Genomic DNA, 18,309 nt, shown 5'->3' on the forward strand with positions numbered 1-18,309 from the left:
ACTTTCTGCGAGCCGATCCCAGCGTCGTCAGCGTCCGGTAAACACAGCGACGACCGCGTCGATGTCATTTCCCCCCCTGCTGCTAAGGGGCTATTTACAATGATCTTACAAACAGAGTGATCACTAACTCCTCCTCTTGTAGATCAATTAGGTTATTTGACTGATCGGTAAGTCTAAAATTAATTCTCGTTAAAAACCGATTATGGCATCGCATATAGACCGGATTAATTGGGCTCTCAACGATTAAGAATCCGGGAGGGGCTGTTGGTGAAAATGAATAAAGGATATACCCCTGTTGAGCTTGATTTGATTGCTTGGTATCTACCTGGTAACTCCCTTCGATAACATCACACACTAGATTGATTGCTATCACCGATGCGATATTTACGTTGTATGGAGCAATATGCCTACCACCATCTCCGTTATCGTGTTTGAGAATAGTTGATGGACCGAGAAAATCATTAAGAGACTTTCTTAGTTCTGGCGCGTTGTATCCTGGAAACTTGAAATCGGGTAAATCGGCTTCTGTGATATTATACTCGGTTAGGAATTTTTGTTTATTATCATCGCTGCTATCGGATATTATTTTAACGATTCGTTCATTGATATATTCCATGTCTGATATAAGTTGATTTAACACCTCAACGTGTTTTTGTGCTTTTGTTTTCCGTAGTTGTTCTAGTTGCAATTGGTAATTACGATTAATTTCGGTAAAAGCATTATCGATATCATTTAAATTAACTGTGAGTATGACGAGCGATTCAGGAGTTTCCTTATACGGAAAATACCATTGCATGGTATTCCTGTCTTGAAACATAAACTCGCTGGGTAATAACGTGCTTTTCATAATAGACAAATCATCCAGATAACTGGTAATAATTTCATGATACGATTGCACATTCGTGTGCAAGTCCGCGGGGATTTCATTAGGTGGATTCTCAGGCCAACCTAGTATGGTTCTTATTGAACTGTTATAAATATCAACCATATACCCCGGTGTGCTTATTTCAATCGTCGACGATAACGTCGGTTCATGAACCGTAATAGCGATTTTTGATTCTTTTCCTGTGATCGATTTTATCCTGCGTTGAAATTCTTTATTGATTTGTTCTACTTGGTATGACCCAGTTGGTACTGTAACCTCATTCCAGTCTGGGGTCCCATCGGGTTTATTTGTCCATGCAAAAACCAGCGAGTTATTAGGTTGTTGTCCGTTAAATGCTTCCGCTCGGATATTAGGCCAACTGTGATATACTCGCAATTTTGCCAGCGCTATTTCCTTCACTGGAATCGGAGAAGGGAAGTTTACACTAAATTCTGGCTTCGTTGATGTTATCGATATCATATTTGTTTGTACCGGAGTGGTGTTCTCCGCGATCCGTTGAAGTAATTGAAACCCTTCGGGGTTCAGCGACATTATTATTATTTGTCGTTTCTAGTGTTTAATTTCAACACCGAATATTAACAACCTGCTTGTTTTCAGGAGAATGTTTTAAGCCCATTGAAGTGGTTTCAGCGACGTGGTTTCCAGCTTCCAGTTGAAAATCCTCGATTTTTGACATCGCGGAGTCATACAACTGGACCATCGTGGAGAATTCAACATCGGATATAAACGAATTATCTATCGCCAACGAGATCAACCCGGATAATTTCGAGTACGCGTCGGATACTATTTGATGTTTTACTGTATACTCGTTGAGTTTTTTCTGAGAACACGATGATATCTTTCTAGTGATTGCGTTGGCGACTCCAGCAATTGTTGTCGCCGCGGAGATAGCGATTGGAACAGCGATCGGGGCCATCATGGTCACCGTGGATAAAATAACACCGGTACCGGCTACTATACCTGACACCGAGTTCACGACCGCGTCGATGGTGGTTATTTTTCGACGGTATTTTTTTATTTTTACACGGTATTGTTCGGAAAGCGTTTTCAAATTCGCGGAGAATTCTTTTACGGTATTGAATTGATATTGATGTGACGTCGGTGATACCTCTGATTCAATTACCTTGGTGGTCATTTTTATTTTAAAAGAGCTAGTGTTTTTAATTACTTAGATCCGCTACAAATTCCACATACCATGTAATGTTTGCCCCGGTTAAATTTTTATCAACGGCTTTAATTGTAAACGGTTCAGTTGCGTCTTTGTTTATAATTGTTGATATTGTATTGTTAAACCCGGATGAACTCGACGATAATATATTAAACTGCATTATTGAAACCAGTGTTAATCGATAAATACCCTTAACAGTTGCGGTGATATTTACTATATTCTGTGTAGGAGTCCAAGTGAATGATCCATGCCGAATTGTGTATACTGAGTTGATGGTGTTTTCATGAGGGATTTTTATTTTTGTCACCTCCGGTAGTCTGTCTTTAATCGCTGTAACATCAGTTTTGATTGTTTCTATTTCCTGTGTATGCGCGTCTACACTCCTTTTGTTCGCTGCAACATTAACGTTGATTATTTCTATGTACACTTCATACGCGTCTACAGCAATTTTGTTCTCTTTAACATCATTTTTGATTGTTTCTATTTCCTGTGTATGCGCGTCTACACTCTTTTTGATCGTTTCAACATCAGTTTTGATTGTTTCTATTTCCTGTGTATGCGCGTCTACACTCTTTTTGTTCGCTGCAACATTAGTTTTGATTGTTCCTATTTCCTGTATATGCACGTATAACCCCGCTTTGATCGTTTCAACATCAGGTTTGATTGTTTCTATTTCCTGTCTATACGCAGTGATATCATTTATAGTTATTGTAATTTCATCCGGTTTGGTATTTTTTTTACCAAAGAATTTATCAATGGTGTTATCAGCCCTGTTAAAATTTTTTCGTAACATGTAAAATTGGCCTGACAGCGTTGTAAACTCCGAAATAGTACTTTTTATCCCTACAAGATTCGGTTCGGTTACCGTCGGGGTTCCAAAAAAACTAGCAGTAGTGAGTTGTATATCGGTGACAGACTTTTGTATCCCCTCGAACTGATTTGCTTGCGCGTTAAATCTATCATAGAAATTTTTTAACGAATTCGACATGGTTATATAATTGTCGCCAAGTGTACTTATTTTTCCATTTATCGTCAAGATGGATTCACCTGATTTAAGTCGTCCGTCATGGGTATACAACACGATAGTGTTCTCGGCGGCATCACGCTGTCGTATTAAAACGTCATTCAGCGACACATTACTGGATTTCAGTTTACCCTGGCGGTCTTGAAATACAACTATTTCGCCCGGGTCAACACTGGTTAGATTTAACGTATCAGCGATTTCATCCTCGATTAGTTTTTTTATGTCATCGGTGGCGAGCGTTTCCGTGGATTCTTTCAGCGCCGAAACCGGTCGTCCCCAGATATCAATCATTATTATTGTAAAAAAACACAGTGTTTTTAATTAACCCGCCGGGCCTCTACGACCCCACTAGTGTATTCGTTTACAACCACATGAGGTGGTTTCCGCGATGATGAAATCGCCGCGAGTACGTTCAATACCTCACGGCCGCATATCGGTGGGTCACTTAATTGTTGTGTTGGCAGCGTGGAATAAAAAACCGGGGTTGAACACGCCCGGATATACCGCATGAACTCGTTTGGCGGGGCTAACCCGTATGAATCAAAATAGACGATCGCACGCGTATCAATTGCGTATGCAACCCAATGAGTCCCCGCTCCGGAGGATTTATCGAGGTTAATTATACCGGTTTCAATATTCCTTGGTTTTGTCGGTAATTGATCCCTCATAAAAACACCTCTGAAGTTTTTTTATCGCTAACGCGTTTGCGGCATCTATTAAATCAAAATTAGACATAGGAGTCATTAAACGGTTCCCGGTAGTCTTAGACCCTTCCCCGAGTACCATGAATACGGGGTTCCCGGTAGTCTTAGACCCTTTCCGGCTACGGGTCGTTTTTTTTATAGCCTTTCCCGGTTGCCTTCTTCAATGCCATCCCCGCCGCGGTACCAACGGCTCCTAACGCAGCCGCCTTCGCCACTGCTGGGGCCGCCGCGGCAATCAACGCTGGAATCGCAGCTAACAACGGAAATATCCCACCGGTCTTTTCCATGTTTTTAATCGCTGCGGCCGAAAAATCTATTTGAACACCCTTTTTATTCTTCATCGCATCATTGAAATGTTTTATTTGACGCGCCGTCAACGATATCTTATGATTACCACCTGCCATCTGTGACGGCTTTAACGTTATTGTGGTTCCACATTGTTTAGCCGACTTTGATCGTAATTTCTTGACTTGACCATCGGTCAACTCTACACCGACAACACTATACGACATTTTTATTGTAAACGCGTTTATGTTTTCAATTACATGTTTTCCACTGGTGCATCAACGATTCTCATTCGTCCACCAACACCTTCCAACAGCATTGATTTATCGCTGAGAATGACAGCAACCGCTCTATAATTAACACCACCCGGGGCTATACGAGCTCGGAAGTGTATGTCAACGACGGACTGTCTCGTTAAATCAAGATGTTCCAACGAAAAGTAATAAATCGGATACAGGCTTTTAAAATCAAGTTGTGATATTTGCAAACCGGTGTCGACGTTTTGATCACGCGCCATAAATGACAGCAATCGATGGTACACACGTGCGACATGGTTGTTGTCGTAATTAAGCTGTATATCCTCTGATGGTTCCTGTTGTCCGTTTATTCTCAGCGAAACCTCCCTGACTCCTAATCGATCAAATATCATATGACTGTGTTCTTGATTATTCAATCGATCCCTATTCTGTAACGCAACAAATATATGACGCGGGGCTGAAACGCCTTGTTTTGATGCCAGGTGCCATGTAAATGTATCAGCGACATTATCCTCTTTAGCATCAGTTGTTACCGCTAGCCAACTCAACAACGATTTTCCTCCCTGTTCCATAAATGATAACAATCGTGCTTCCGTGGTAACTGATGGAGTCAACACCGGCATCCACAATGCTATTTTAGTTAAAACGACTTTACCGGCAGCGACACCAGCAGCACGCCATATTGCATTGTTATCATCGCCCCTTCGCGTTAGCGCAATTGTATGCTTAGCCCCATAGATAACTTTTCTGACATTTCTACAAAATCCGAATATGTGATGGAGTGGAATCGCGCATGAAAACTGTCGGCGTTGTCCTTGTAATGTTGCTACTCGTGTTGCAAACCCTAGATTAAAATTATCGTTAGTACTTTTTATAACAGTGAAATCAGCGCCTGGTTTTGCTTTGCGGTCTGGATTGGCTGCTTCAGCCTGGTCAGCAACTGAAGTATCTTTCATCAGCACGTTAATGTACTGAATATGATCAGCGTTATTAGTGGTATCCTTTGCGAACATCATAGATGGGCCCGCCGATCTTGTATAATCATCAGAATATCTTGCTAGCCCGATTATCGTTGTTGCAACATCAACATCGTTTTCTATTGATTCAATTTCTCGCCCATCAATGAGATATCTAGCACTCTCAAATAACGCCATGATGCCGTTGTTGACAAAGCCACCTCGAACACGACCGTCATTTGCGTATGGTGCATTATCGGCAACATTTGTTACAAGTTCTCCCTCAATTTCGATAAACGCTTCACACGGCAAAAAGTATTTACTGGTATCTTGGACTTGAAGTTCAATTCGCGATCGTAGGTTGGCTTGTGGTGGTTGATAGGAATAAAATTGATAATCACGGACAGAATCATCCCTGCGCACTGGGGCGTCCATATCAAACGCGGGATCAGCGGTTTGCGCAAACATTTTATTATTTATCATGTTGATGTTTAATTCATCAACGTCGTTTTCGTCGTAAGTTCTTTAAGCCACTTCCCGCTATCGCGTTCATGAGCGCGTTGGTTGTTGCATCGGTGGATGACTGAGCCACCAACGACTCTAGTTTTTCTTCCACGGCGTTATTTATTACTTTACTGACATTTGCAGGCATCACTGTCGTTGATGGCATCACCGGTGGTTTCTGTTTTCTTTTTCTCACCAACGACATTAGTTTATCTCGTGCGGCAGAAAACGCCTTTCCGGCAACATCTCCAATAGCACTAATACCCCTATCACGAATAACATCAATGGCCTTCATTCCTAATTGTTTGGCTAACGGCGCCACTTTTGGAGCCATTCTTGTAAATAACCCCGCAATGGTGCTACCGAGACCGTCTCCGTACCACTCGCGGTATACGGGCAATCGTGAGTTTACCACGTAGACGCTGACTGGTTTATCATGGTTGTAGTGTATAATCATCTTTATTATAAAAAACACCAGTGTTTTCCAATTAGTGATTGATCACCAGTGATTGATCAATCGCTGTAATGACCGTGGTCCACGAGTTCGTCTATGAGCGTTCGATATACATTAATGTCCATGATACCACCGGCAAATAACCGTCTGCAAATATCAGCGGCCTCATTGATTATTTCCGGAGAGTTATTTCCGGCTCGTTTTCCTCCGATTAGTACTTCCAGCCGTGATATATCACTGAGAACACTACCAGGACAAGTAACGTCTTTACCAACAGAGTATCCTTTTCCGTGCTTTGGTCCTTCATTTTTTACTTTATTGTGGAATATTATATAATTATTATCACGCGGTGGTAATACATTTTTATGTTTACTTGCCAAATACACTATTCTTGTCCAGTCCTTTAACGACCTTATATTTTTCTCGTAGCCGCTATTGATATGCTCATCTCGTGCGCCCTTAGCAAAATTTGTAACAGTAAAATTAACTAATTCTTCGTAGCCGAGATTTCTAATTTTATCTATTGTGCTCTTTTTAAGTACATTACGGGGTATATTCTCCTTTATCTCTATTTCTTCCGGTATTTCTTCCGGTATTTCTTCTTCTGGTTCTCTTGCGGTGGCGCCTAGTTCTTCTTCGTCGGCGATTGTAACATAAGGTTCTTGTGGATCGGGGGGCGGTGCAATAGGTCGTGGTTGGCGCTGTTGTAGTTCTTTTAATACTCGTTCTTTTCGTTGTTGTTGCCGTGAGGTGGTTACTATATCCACGGGAAGTGTTTCTAAAGACTTTTTTGTTTGTTCGGTCTGAGCCGCTATCTTTTCAAGCGCACCGAGGACGGGCACAGTTGCCGCCGTAACATCTTTGGTCGCTTTAGCTACCGGAGCAAAGAGTTGTTCACTTCCAACAGCAAAATCAGTTTGTAGTTGTTGCCGCGTTTGAAGTTGTTTTCGGACCCTGTCTCGTAACGGTATGAACTTTTTAAGCGCCGCTAGCCGCTCTCTGGCCAGCCGAGTAGTAAGTGATTCGCCTACCATTATTGCAATTGCTCCGTAGTTTCTAATTTCCCGCCGAGTGTGGCGGGGGGGGGGGGGATATGTCCCATCGGGGGCTCCAGGGAGTTTTCGTCTATAATCCTTCTAATGTTTTTGATCTTACTAGAAATCTCCCGGCGTCGTTCAAAAGCCTGTCCGAGTTTTTTTCGTACTGTCTCAACGGCAGTAAATAGTCCCATAAATGCATTTACGTCATTGCCATACAGGTTTTCATTGATCGTATATTGTAATCGCTTTATAAAAGAATACTCGCGTGGCAAGGTATATCGACCTTTCTTTGATTGCTCATTAATAATTTCATAATCGGACAATATTTTTTGGTTATCAAGCTTATCAGATAATACAATTCCTTGATTTTTTAATTTTAAAATCTCTGTTAATATATTATTGATGTCTTCGATATTCATATTCTTATAAAACATCTTATTTCTAAATTTTAAAAAAATTATTTTACAAAATGAACCCTGCGTATCAATCCCGAGGTGTGTTATCTAGTATGAAGTATTTCGTCATGGCGACTTCGTCACGGTGACAAGGATTTATTTATATACGAAAATCGAATTCTGTGACCCGTCTTTTTTGAGATCGCTGTTTTAGTTATATTCTCTGCAACATCTCGAACTGATTTACTACAAATATCGAAGTACCTACCGGCTTCATTCATCGACTGAAATATTTTTTCTTCGTGCGTTATTGTATCAAACGATTTGACGCTTTTTGCTTTTTTTGCGTGTTTCCCTGTTTTTCCAAATTTGGAATTTTGACTCGGTGTAACAGCTCTTAAATTACACAGTCTGTTATTTTGAGGGCATCCATCAATGTGATCAATAACGAGACCGTCGTTGATCAATCCGTTAAACGTTTCATATACCACCCTGTGAACAAGATAGTTTTTTTTCCCGGCACCAAATATCAAATACCCCTGATTATTTACGGTACCAACCGGCTTCTTCAGTCTACAGTTTCTAACAACGCCGTCGCGAGATGCCTCGTAATTAACAAGCACGGGATGCGGCTGAAATTCTTGGTTCAGTTGTATAATAATACTACTTGTCTAATTCATTATTTGGTTTAATTATAAACCTTGCAATGTAGTCCTGAGGAGTTTTGATGACTGAGTCAGCGGTGGGGTCAATGACGGCGTTTTTTATTCGCTTGTCGTAATAACGTTTTAACTCTCTGTATCGTTTGCCGCCACAATTGATACACAACTGTGATTTTCCTCTTACACCAACGTGGCAAACCAAGCACGGTAGGGGGCCAAGAGAACCATTACGAACGCTTTGTAAATGATGCCCGCAGAATTCACCTCTACATGATTTATTGCACGGGGTTGTCGACGCAATCATCAACCATTTGCAGTGATTCATTATACTATATTCTTTCATTTAAATACTTGTTTTAATTATATGGAGGAGTTCGAAAGATTAGCAGCAATTAAGCCCTGGAAAAATATTAAGTTCAATCTCGATAGAGTCCTCAAGGACGCACCAAAAGCGTTAATAAACGATAGAACCCTGTTGAATAAAATACGCGACTGTATCAATGAATTCAAGCGTGATGGTGCATCTCATAGTTGGTCAACATTTCGAATTGATGGTGTTGTTAATGCTACCATGAACGACAACCGCGCAGCAACGATAATATCACAACTTGACGGTAAAAAGTATTTCTTCAGAGTAAAATTCATTGTCCGTGTGGAATCAGGTAATTGGATCATACGTGATAAATTTGAACCGGTTCTCAGCGACAAGAAATCAGTCATTGTTAGCCGCGACTCCAAGCCGGGGCTGTTAACCGGAATTGACAGACCATACTATGAACGAGCGTATCCTGAAACAGCAGTTGTCTATGGAATATACCCGTTAAATAAGAAACCTGATATCGGAAAACTAGCGCCGATGAAACAGTCAACGGGGATAAATTGTGTAGCAGAACGAGTAATAGAGCATTTTACAAATGCGTGTCGAGGAAATAAACTGACCGATTTACGACGTAGCAAAATAAACCAATGGGAGGAGACAGTGCGCGAGCGAGGAGCAACCATCAGCGACATAGCGAAATTAGAAACGTCGCTGAGATTTCCAATAACCGTTACAACAATAACCGGTGAAGTATTATATGAATCAAAGTATAAATCAAATGGAGCCCCAATCAAAATTATTGATCATAACGAACACGCGTGGACGCCCGCGGTCACAATATTTCACGGGATAGAACAGTAAAGTATATCCCGGGGGAATTCCTGGAAGAGGGCGGTTTTCTCGCGGAGAGGAAACTATTTGATGCTATTGCTTGTTTGTGTAAAAACGACCCTGTGTCAGTGTGGTTACTTCGCAGCACTGAAAACGACATGGATACCTTTGATCAGTTTGTAAGACCAAACGGTGAATTATATCGCACTGAAGCGTTTCACAACAAGATGAAAAAAACCGCCATGGAATTTGAAGAGCATGATGAACAACTGCTAACAAATTGTTTTACGATTCCATCGGTTGCGGCTCATGTTGCAGCAAGGAAAAATGCGTGGAGACCAACGCGCAAGGAATTTCTACCGGATGTACAATCCAGTTGTTTGGAATACTATCACGGTGGACTATGGAACACTGAATACAACCGCGACGCTATGATTTCCGTTGATATGGTTGCCTGTTATCCAGCGAGTTTTCTCGGGTATGGATCCGCCGCTGAGTACTTTAAACGATTTGGACACCCCAGACATGAAATGACTCGTGTTGCTATTAATGGACCACTGCCTGATTTTGATTTAACCGGATTCGCTCGCATAGTATCATTTAAATTCGCGGCAGGACTTCATCGCTGTAGTTATATTTGGATCGGTAGACACATGGCTGAAAAGAAGTGGCTGCCAATAGCGCTGCTACGGTATATGATTGATTGTAGCATGCTTGTATCGTTGATTGTCAGTGACGCGATTATATCATATCGGAAACAAACCAATGTGTGGTTACCAGAACCGGAACGTCTTGATAGCATAATTGACGAGTCCAGAAAACACATTGATGCCGACGAGGAATATATCATCGAATGGTCCAAAAAGATATTCAACCAACGAAACTGCGAGGCAAAAGATCTCGGTAGAAGAATAATTGGTAAGTTCACACAAGGTGGAAAAAACTGCGACTACAAACGATATTGCTCACGGCTGATTATAGATGACGCAGAATATGATTTCGTAATCAAGGACGCAGTGGCAAAAAATAGATACGTGAACTGCAAAACAGCTTTCTTGTCCAATGGAACAAAGTTGGGTACAGTTGTTACCTACAGCGATGGAGACAGCCCGGCATATCCACATTTGAGGGCATCTATGCTGGGTTACGCCGCTATCAATTTATTCTCAATGATAAATAGATTTCCCGACACCGCGGTTAGAGTTGCGATTGATTCATTTTACACAGACGTAAAGTACAAGGGAAACATAGCCGAGTTTACTAGTCCGGACGAGAGTTGGGGTATATGGAGAATTAAAAATGAAATACGACGCGATTATTCCCCGTCAGCAGATGTCACCGTTGAAAATAATTACTTACGCGGTGATAATCTATCAGAATGGTCTAATGCACCACCGTGTTCTGATCCAATTTGTAGATATAAAACAGTTTATTTAAGCGGCTGTGGCGGGTCAGGAAAGACGACTCGGGCAATTGAATTATTTCGAACGCGGGCAAGTATAATCGTGCTTACACCGACTCATAGACTAGCGCGAGAGATAAAACAACGAAATGTCGACGCCGTTACTTATCACAGCTTTTTTCGATACAGCGGCGGTGAGTGGACTCCTGATCGAATGGGGGAAAAATTTATTCCTGAGGTTATCATCTGGGATGAGATATGTACTGTTTCGTTAGATGTTTTACAAATGTTTCTTGAGTGGTTGCTGCGCGCGAATACAGCGGTGATAATGTGCGGAGATCATGGCCAACCACCACCATTTGTCGGCGAGGGTCCACATGATTGGTTAAAGGGTTTTGTGGACTATTATGAAGAAACCGATACTGATTACCGAGCACTTGATGAACAACTGCGCGAGGTTAAAAAATTAATCAGATTACAGCCGGATAGAGTTCAATGTGAAATAATCCGCGAGGTGATTCCGGAAACGCCGTTAAATGAATTCTGGGAAACATGGAGACCAAACGATTTGATTGTAGCGAGTAGAAAGATAGTCAGAGACACACTTCAGCGGAAGTTGTTTGCGTTGCATAAGGAAAAGTTTCCAACGCGTCCAGTGCCGTTGTGTTATAGACCCGCGGACACACGGCGGCAGAACATTGAAGTTGATATCCCGGGCCCGACAGCGTCAGGGATAAAAAAAACAAATTCTTGTGCTGAATGATATTGTGCTCGTTGATATCAGCGTCGTCGAGGACGCGCTACGTGCTGATAAACCCCCGTGGACGCTAGGATACGCAACGACAATACATTCCTCGCAAGGATTGACTATCACGGATACAATTGTTTGGATAGTTGATAATCGCATCGAATGGTCAAATCTAGTCTATCTTGCAGTGTCCCGAGTACGGAGGATAAATCAGCTTCGAAGAATTGTTATTGACGAAGCCAGTGACAACGATGACATTATTGATGCTAGCGTCATTGATAGAAAACTCTCGGGTTACCGCCAACAGGATAAAAAAAAACAGCGGCGTTTTGATATTGATGCCGAATTAATAATTGCGTTACGACAACAACAAAATAATCACTGCGCGAGTTGCAATTGTGTAATGCGCTGGCGTTATTCGGATAAAGACGCTCGCCAATTTACCGTGGACAGGATCGATAACAGTCTCGGTCATGTCAAAAACAATGTGAGGTTGACCTGTCTTGAGTGCAATAGACGCAACGGCGCTAGTTAAGACCACGCGGGGGCAATTGAGTATCGTCAGGTATCACTTGTAGTTGCTCGCGAGTAAATCCGCGCTGAGGAGCAGTTGAATCCAGTCTATAGACCGGTGGTCTACCAGTTGATCGTGTTATCGTTGATATGTTATGTGTGGTAACACTCCAAATAGGATCAGTAGCTCTTTTTTTACCGCCTTCAAGCTCTCCTGGTTCATACAGATATCTAACAGTGACATCGCCGAGAATCGACTTGGAAACGCTATCTATTTTTGATCTTCCGGGTATATACTTTTTTTTAATTGGGCTTCATGTTGATTGCTCGGGTAATCTCGTTATTTAACGCTGCAATTACGCCTGGCAACCTTTTAACCCATTCACGAGATCGTTTTTCTTGGATGAATTCCTTCGCGTATTGATACCCAAATAACCGTTCAGCAAGAGTCCGATTGAATCGTTCAACAATTGCCTGATCACGATGTAGCGCAGTATGACCTCGTCGTATCGCGACGCTATGATGTTTCAGCATTGATAAAACAGCGCCGCGAAATTCATTGCCAGGATCAACTTGTAATAGATTTGGCCAGCGCAGAGGACCTCTTCGATAAATCCGCTCAAACGCACCGGCTACTTCAGTTGCTGACTTTGTTTTTAACGGCTCCGCTTGTTTGTATCGACTCGCAACATCAACTACGGTTAGCGCGTATTTGTAACCGTTGTCATGCGGCAGAAATAGTATATCAGCCTGATGAACTTCATTAGGTACGCTGACATCAAAGTGTGAGAAGTTGATTTGTTTAGGTGCTGGTAGATAAATTTGCCATATAGCCTGTTTGGATAACCAATTAGCCGCAGTGGCCTTTGTTACCTTTGCAGCGCTTGCGAGTTTACCAATTGCGGCCTTTCCTTTCCAGTATCCTCTCGGAGAATAATAGATGGATTCCATGTTGTTATTATAAACGCTAGCGTTTTCAATTACCAGCGCGAGAAGCTCCGCTTCCAATCATTAATTTACCTTTCATAGCCGATTTTACCAACCATGAAGCCAATTTTTCTTTGACGGATTTATCAGGAATAGCATTTAGCGCGTGAATTAATTTTACATCCGCGATATGACGCTGTTGCAGATCGATACTTTTGTAGTAAGCAACATCATGAGCATGACACGCCTTATCGATAGCGTTTATTGGATACTCACCGGGTTTGGGCTGATTTTGATCATCGAGTCTGATATCTAATCGTGTTCCGGGGCCACAGTAGCTATATCCTGGGAGGTGCTTTTCTCCTGGATACTTTGCCCACGGTGTTCCGGGGAGTTTTGATAACTTGGCTGCAATATCACCTCCTCGATTTTTTTTAAAGCATCCCCGGGTCTAGCAGAAATAAATCTAAATTTCTTTGTACCGCATTGTACACACTTACCAGTAAGTGCCGATCTGTTATTTCTCGTTGTAACGGTTGTCATATCATTTGTGCCAGTACGCACTCTACACTTCACACAATATAGATCCATAATTTATGTATAGAGATATGAATATAATTGATTTTTCGGCGACTAAAACGAGAGAACCAGTTAAGCATGTTGCAGCGTTACCAAACTCGATCCGGATGATTATCATCGGACCATCTGGATCCGGCAAGACGCAATTGTTACTCAATTTAATAATGAGATGGATGAAGTGGGATAAGTTGTATTTAATCGCCCCTAGCGTAGATGATCAACGATGCTACGAGGTGTTGAAAGATTTTAACGAGAATGCATCAGCGATCGCTGAAAAAAATGTTATTGAGTTTATTACAGATATCAATGATGCACCAGGTATTGATGATATTGATGGCGACGTTAACAATCTAGTCGTGTACGATGATGTTATGTTAGACAATCAAAAAAACCCAGCTAGGATATTTTCCAGAGGCAGGCATAAAAACACCGACGTGATATATGTCACTCAACGATACACTCAGATTCCAAAAGTAATCAGAGACAACTGTAATATTCTTGCTGTATTCAACGGCGTTGATACACACACGCTACGAAATATCTGGCAAACTTGGTGTGGCGGTGACATGGACTTTAATGGTTTTCGAAACTTTTTTAGTCATGCTCAGTCGACCCCACATGGATTTGTAACGATAAATTTACATGATCCTCGGACACGATATCGTATCGGACTTGACCAAATATTCGGTTAGTTGTAACTAATTTTCATTGTAAATAACTTCTTAGCAGCAGGGGGGGAAATGACATCGACGCGGTCGTCGCTGTGTTTACCGGACGCTGACGACGCTGGGATCGGCTCGCAGAAAGTGTATTAAACCAGATGACGTCACCGTCGTGTAGGATGGACCGTCGTCGTTTTTTTTTTACCGGGCGCTGACGACACCGGATCCGCTGAGTGCAGAAAGTATTAATTAAGCAAAATAACGATTGGACAAAATGTCGGATTCGCCCCCCCTGCTGCTCCCGTCAAACCCATTTGGTCATTTTTGACGACATGTTAGGAGAAGACGAAGAAGAAATTAAACTGTGGTTCACACGCAAAGGGCATCACCGTAATGCCAGTGTCGTTTACATCACCCAAAATTTGTTTCAACAAAGTAAAGCCCATCGCACCATCAGTCTCAATGCGCATTACGTGGTCTTGTTTAAAAGCCCTCGAGATAAATCGCAAGTGCAAGTCTTAGCCAAACAGTTAGGAACGCCTTGGCTGACTCAGGCGTACGACGATGCCACTCAAACGCCACACGCCTATTTACTCGTCGATTTGAAACCTAACACCCCCGAGGATTTGCGATTTCGTACCCACTTGTTTCACCACTGGTGCCAAGACGGAGGGCCTGTCCTGTACACGTCTCCGTCCTAGACATAATTTCACTCCACATAAAAAAATCTATAAAAACCTCAGACCCTTTTCGTCTGTCTCACACACAGTGTGAACATGACGTCCCTTCAGTCGCATCTTCCCGTCAAATTGATTCGTGCCTTGTATGGCATCAGTCGAGAAAAAAATCCACAAATACGAGCTCGTGTCTTAGAAGCTAGTCTCAAAGAAGTCTTACGAATGTTCACGGTGACGGCACGTCAAATACTCCAAGGAATCATTCAGATTCCTCATCAAACCAAATGCTTTTTCGATCGAAACAAAGTCGCTTTGGTCCAACTGGCCGATCCCCGCATCGACACTCAAACCAAAAAACAAATCATTTTGAAACCTGGAGGGAGCGGTACTCTAGGAGGAGTCATCATTCGCTCTCTCTTAAGATGGGATCCTAATGAACCCAAACTTCTCCCCAAGAAAAAAGTCCAACGAAGCCCCAAGAAGAAGAAAAAGACCAGGTCCCCAAGAAGAACTTCTCTAGTGGCGGGACCCTCCTCTTACCAGACACCACCCCAGAAAAGGAAAAGAAGCCCCCAGAAAAAGAAACAGAGAAAAAGTCCCCAGAAAAAGAAAAGTCCACAGAAGAAAACTAGTCGCAAGAGAGGCACTTCAGCCAGGAAGCAACTTTATACTCGCAAACCACGACCTGCCACGGCGGTGACCGCATCTCCGGCAGCCTCACGTTCATCCACTTCTCCGTTGATGACACCAAGAACTGAAGAGTACTTGGAGACGTTGATCACACCAAGAACTTCTCCGTTGATCACCCCGAAAAGAACTTCCCCAGTGGCAGGACCCTCCAATTTAGTGGCAGTGGCTGCTGCTCACAAAGTACCTTTTCCCAAAATCAAAGTCCATGAAAGATTGGGCATGTTACAAAGTTTACTGGAATTGTCCAAGCAAGAACTGGCTCGATTTAGTCCGTTGCGTACCCCAGCACGACGTGTCATGCCTGTCCTCAAACTGATACGCCGTAAAGACAATCAGTGGCGACGCGTTCCAGTATAAAAAAGGTGTGTGACCAAGTAGGGTATCAGTGTTTTTTTTGGTGCTTCTGAAGACTCAAAGATGTCACCCTCCAGAAAACCCCAAGGAAAGAAAAGGAAAGGACTACCACCACGTTTAGTCAAACATGGGGACATGTTATCTGTCCTGTCCAAAGCTTCTCCACCCCTACGAAAAAAACTCATTCAATCGGCCTCCAAAGAGGTCATCGATACCGTGTGCGAATGTTGTTTGAACGTCTTGAAAGGCACGATCCCTTTGTCCAAACACCAGAAACAATGCTTAAGCAAACATCGTCACGTTCTTCAGAAAATGGTTTAAAAGAAAATTCCGATTCGTCAAAAAAAGAAGATGTTGGTCCAACGTGGAGGCATTTTACCTCTCTTGTTAGGCCCCATACTGAAAGGAGTCTTGAGAACCATGTTGGGAGGACTGGTGGGAGCAAGATAAAAAGGCCCTCGGAAGTCCCAAGATTTCAGAATCGACCCCTGACAACCCCATGGAAGGACGAAACCTAGCTTTAGTGCCTTACAAACGATGGATGGAATACCATCGTTGGCAAGAACAACGCACCCCGCATTTACCTCCCAATCCCCATTTGAGCGAGATGTCCCAGTTACAACACGAATTGCAGTCCTTGATGGATCGCCAAGATTTGTCCGAAACAGAAAAATCGCAAAAGTACGGTCAACTCTTGCAACGACTGCAACTCTTTCACCAGAAAACTTTAGACGAAACAGCTCTTCCCACTCTGAAAGATTTTAAGACCTTGATGAAAAGTCCAGCACCATCACCAGTACCAGTACCAGTACCACCAGTACCAGTGACCAAGACAGAAAAAGGAGAAGAAGAAGAAGAAGAAGGGTTTCAAACTCCACCAGAAAAAGTACGCAAGTTAACAACACCACCTACCTCCAGAATTGGATGGATTAAAAAGATGATGGCCACCCCTTCTTCATCAGAAGAGAAAAAGAAAGTGAAGACAGAAGTGAAGACAGAAGTGAAACAAGAACCGATATCCCCCGCTCACACATCGTCCTCCTTGACACCTATTGCCGGTCGCACACGCAAAGCATTGCAATCCAAGAAAATACCCCAAGAGAAAAAGAGTAGCATCCTCCAAGAGTGGGTGTCTTATTAACACACCAATCAACACAAAAAAATGGAAAAAGTCTTAGCCAGCATTTACTACGATCCCTCGCATCCTGCAGGTTACGCAGGAGTTCAAAAATTGTATCGTGCTGCCAAAACGCAACTGAAAAGTCTCCGTTTACCTCAAGTGCAACGATGGTTACAAGAACAAGCTACCTACACTTTACACAAACCCATTCGACGCAAGTTTGCCAGAAGTCGCACCCGAGTGGAAGGCATCGATCATCAATGGCAAAGCTGATTTAGCCGATGTCTCTCATTTGGCCAGCTACAATCGTGGCTACAAATATTTGTTTTGTGTCATCGACGTCTTTTCCAAATTTGCTTGGGTCGTGCCCTTGACTTCCAAATCGAGCAGCGAGTTAGTGCGAGCCCTGCAACGAGTGTTGAAACAAAGTGGCCGTCACCCTCTTCGATGGCAAACGGACAAAGGCACCGAATTTCTGAACCAAGCTTTCCAAAATGAATTAAAGAAACGTGACATTCCTTTTTTTACCACCGAGAATCCCGAAACCAAAGCCAGCATCGTGGAACGTTTTCAACGCACTTTGAAAGAACGCATGTGGAAATATTTTACGCATCACCACACTCTGAAGTACATCGACATCTTACCGCACCTGGTGCATGCGTACAACCAATCTTACCATCGAAGCATCGGACGTGCCCCGCAAGAAGTGACTCCCGAGAACGAAGTGTTGGTGTTTGAGCGCCTGTTTGGTACGTCCCCGACGAGGGCTGTCCCCAAGAAAAGTGGAATGTTGGCCGTAGGAGATTGGGTGCGCATTGGCAAAACCAAACGCACTTTCGACAAAGGTTACTTACCAAACTGGACGACCGAATTCTTTCATGTCACTGGACGAGTGCATGGCCGTCATCCTGCCGTCTATAAATTGGAAGACATGAACGGAGAAGTGCTCAAATGAACGTTTTATTTGCCCGAGTTACAACGTGTCACCAAAAAAGAAGACGACGTGTACGACATCGAAAGCATTCTCGAACGCAGAACCCGTAAAGTGGGCAAACGACGTGTCAAAGAAGTCAAAGTACGTTGGAAAAGATATCCACCCAGTTTTGATTCTTGGATCGACGCTTCGCAAGTCATCGACTATAAAAAGAAGTG

The sequence above is a fragment of the Sinohyriopsis cumingii genome, chromosome 12, assembly GCF_028554795.1.
Source record: "Sinohyriopsis cumingii isolate HCF-2022 chromosome 12, ASM2855479v2, whole genome shotgun sequence".
NCBI lineage: Eukaryota > Metazoa > Mollusca > Bivalvia > Unionida > Unionidae > Sinohyriopsis > Sinohyriopsis cumingii.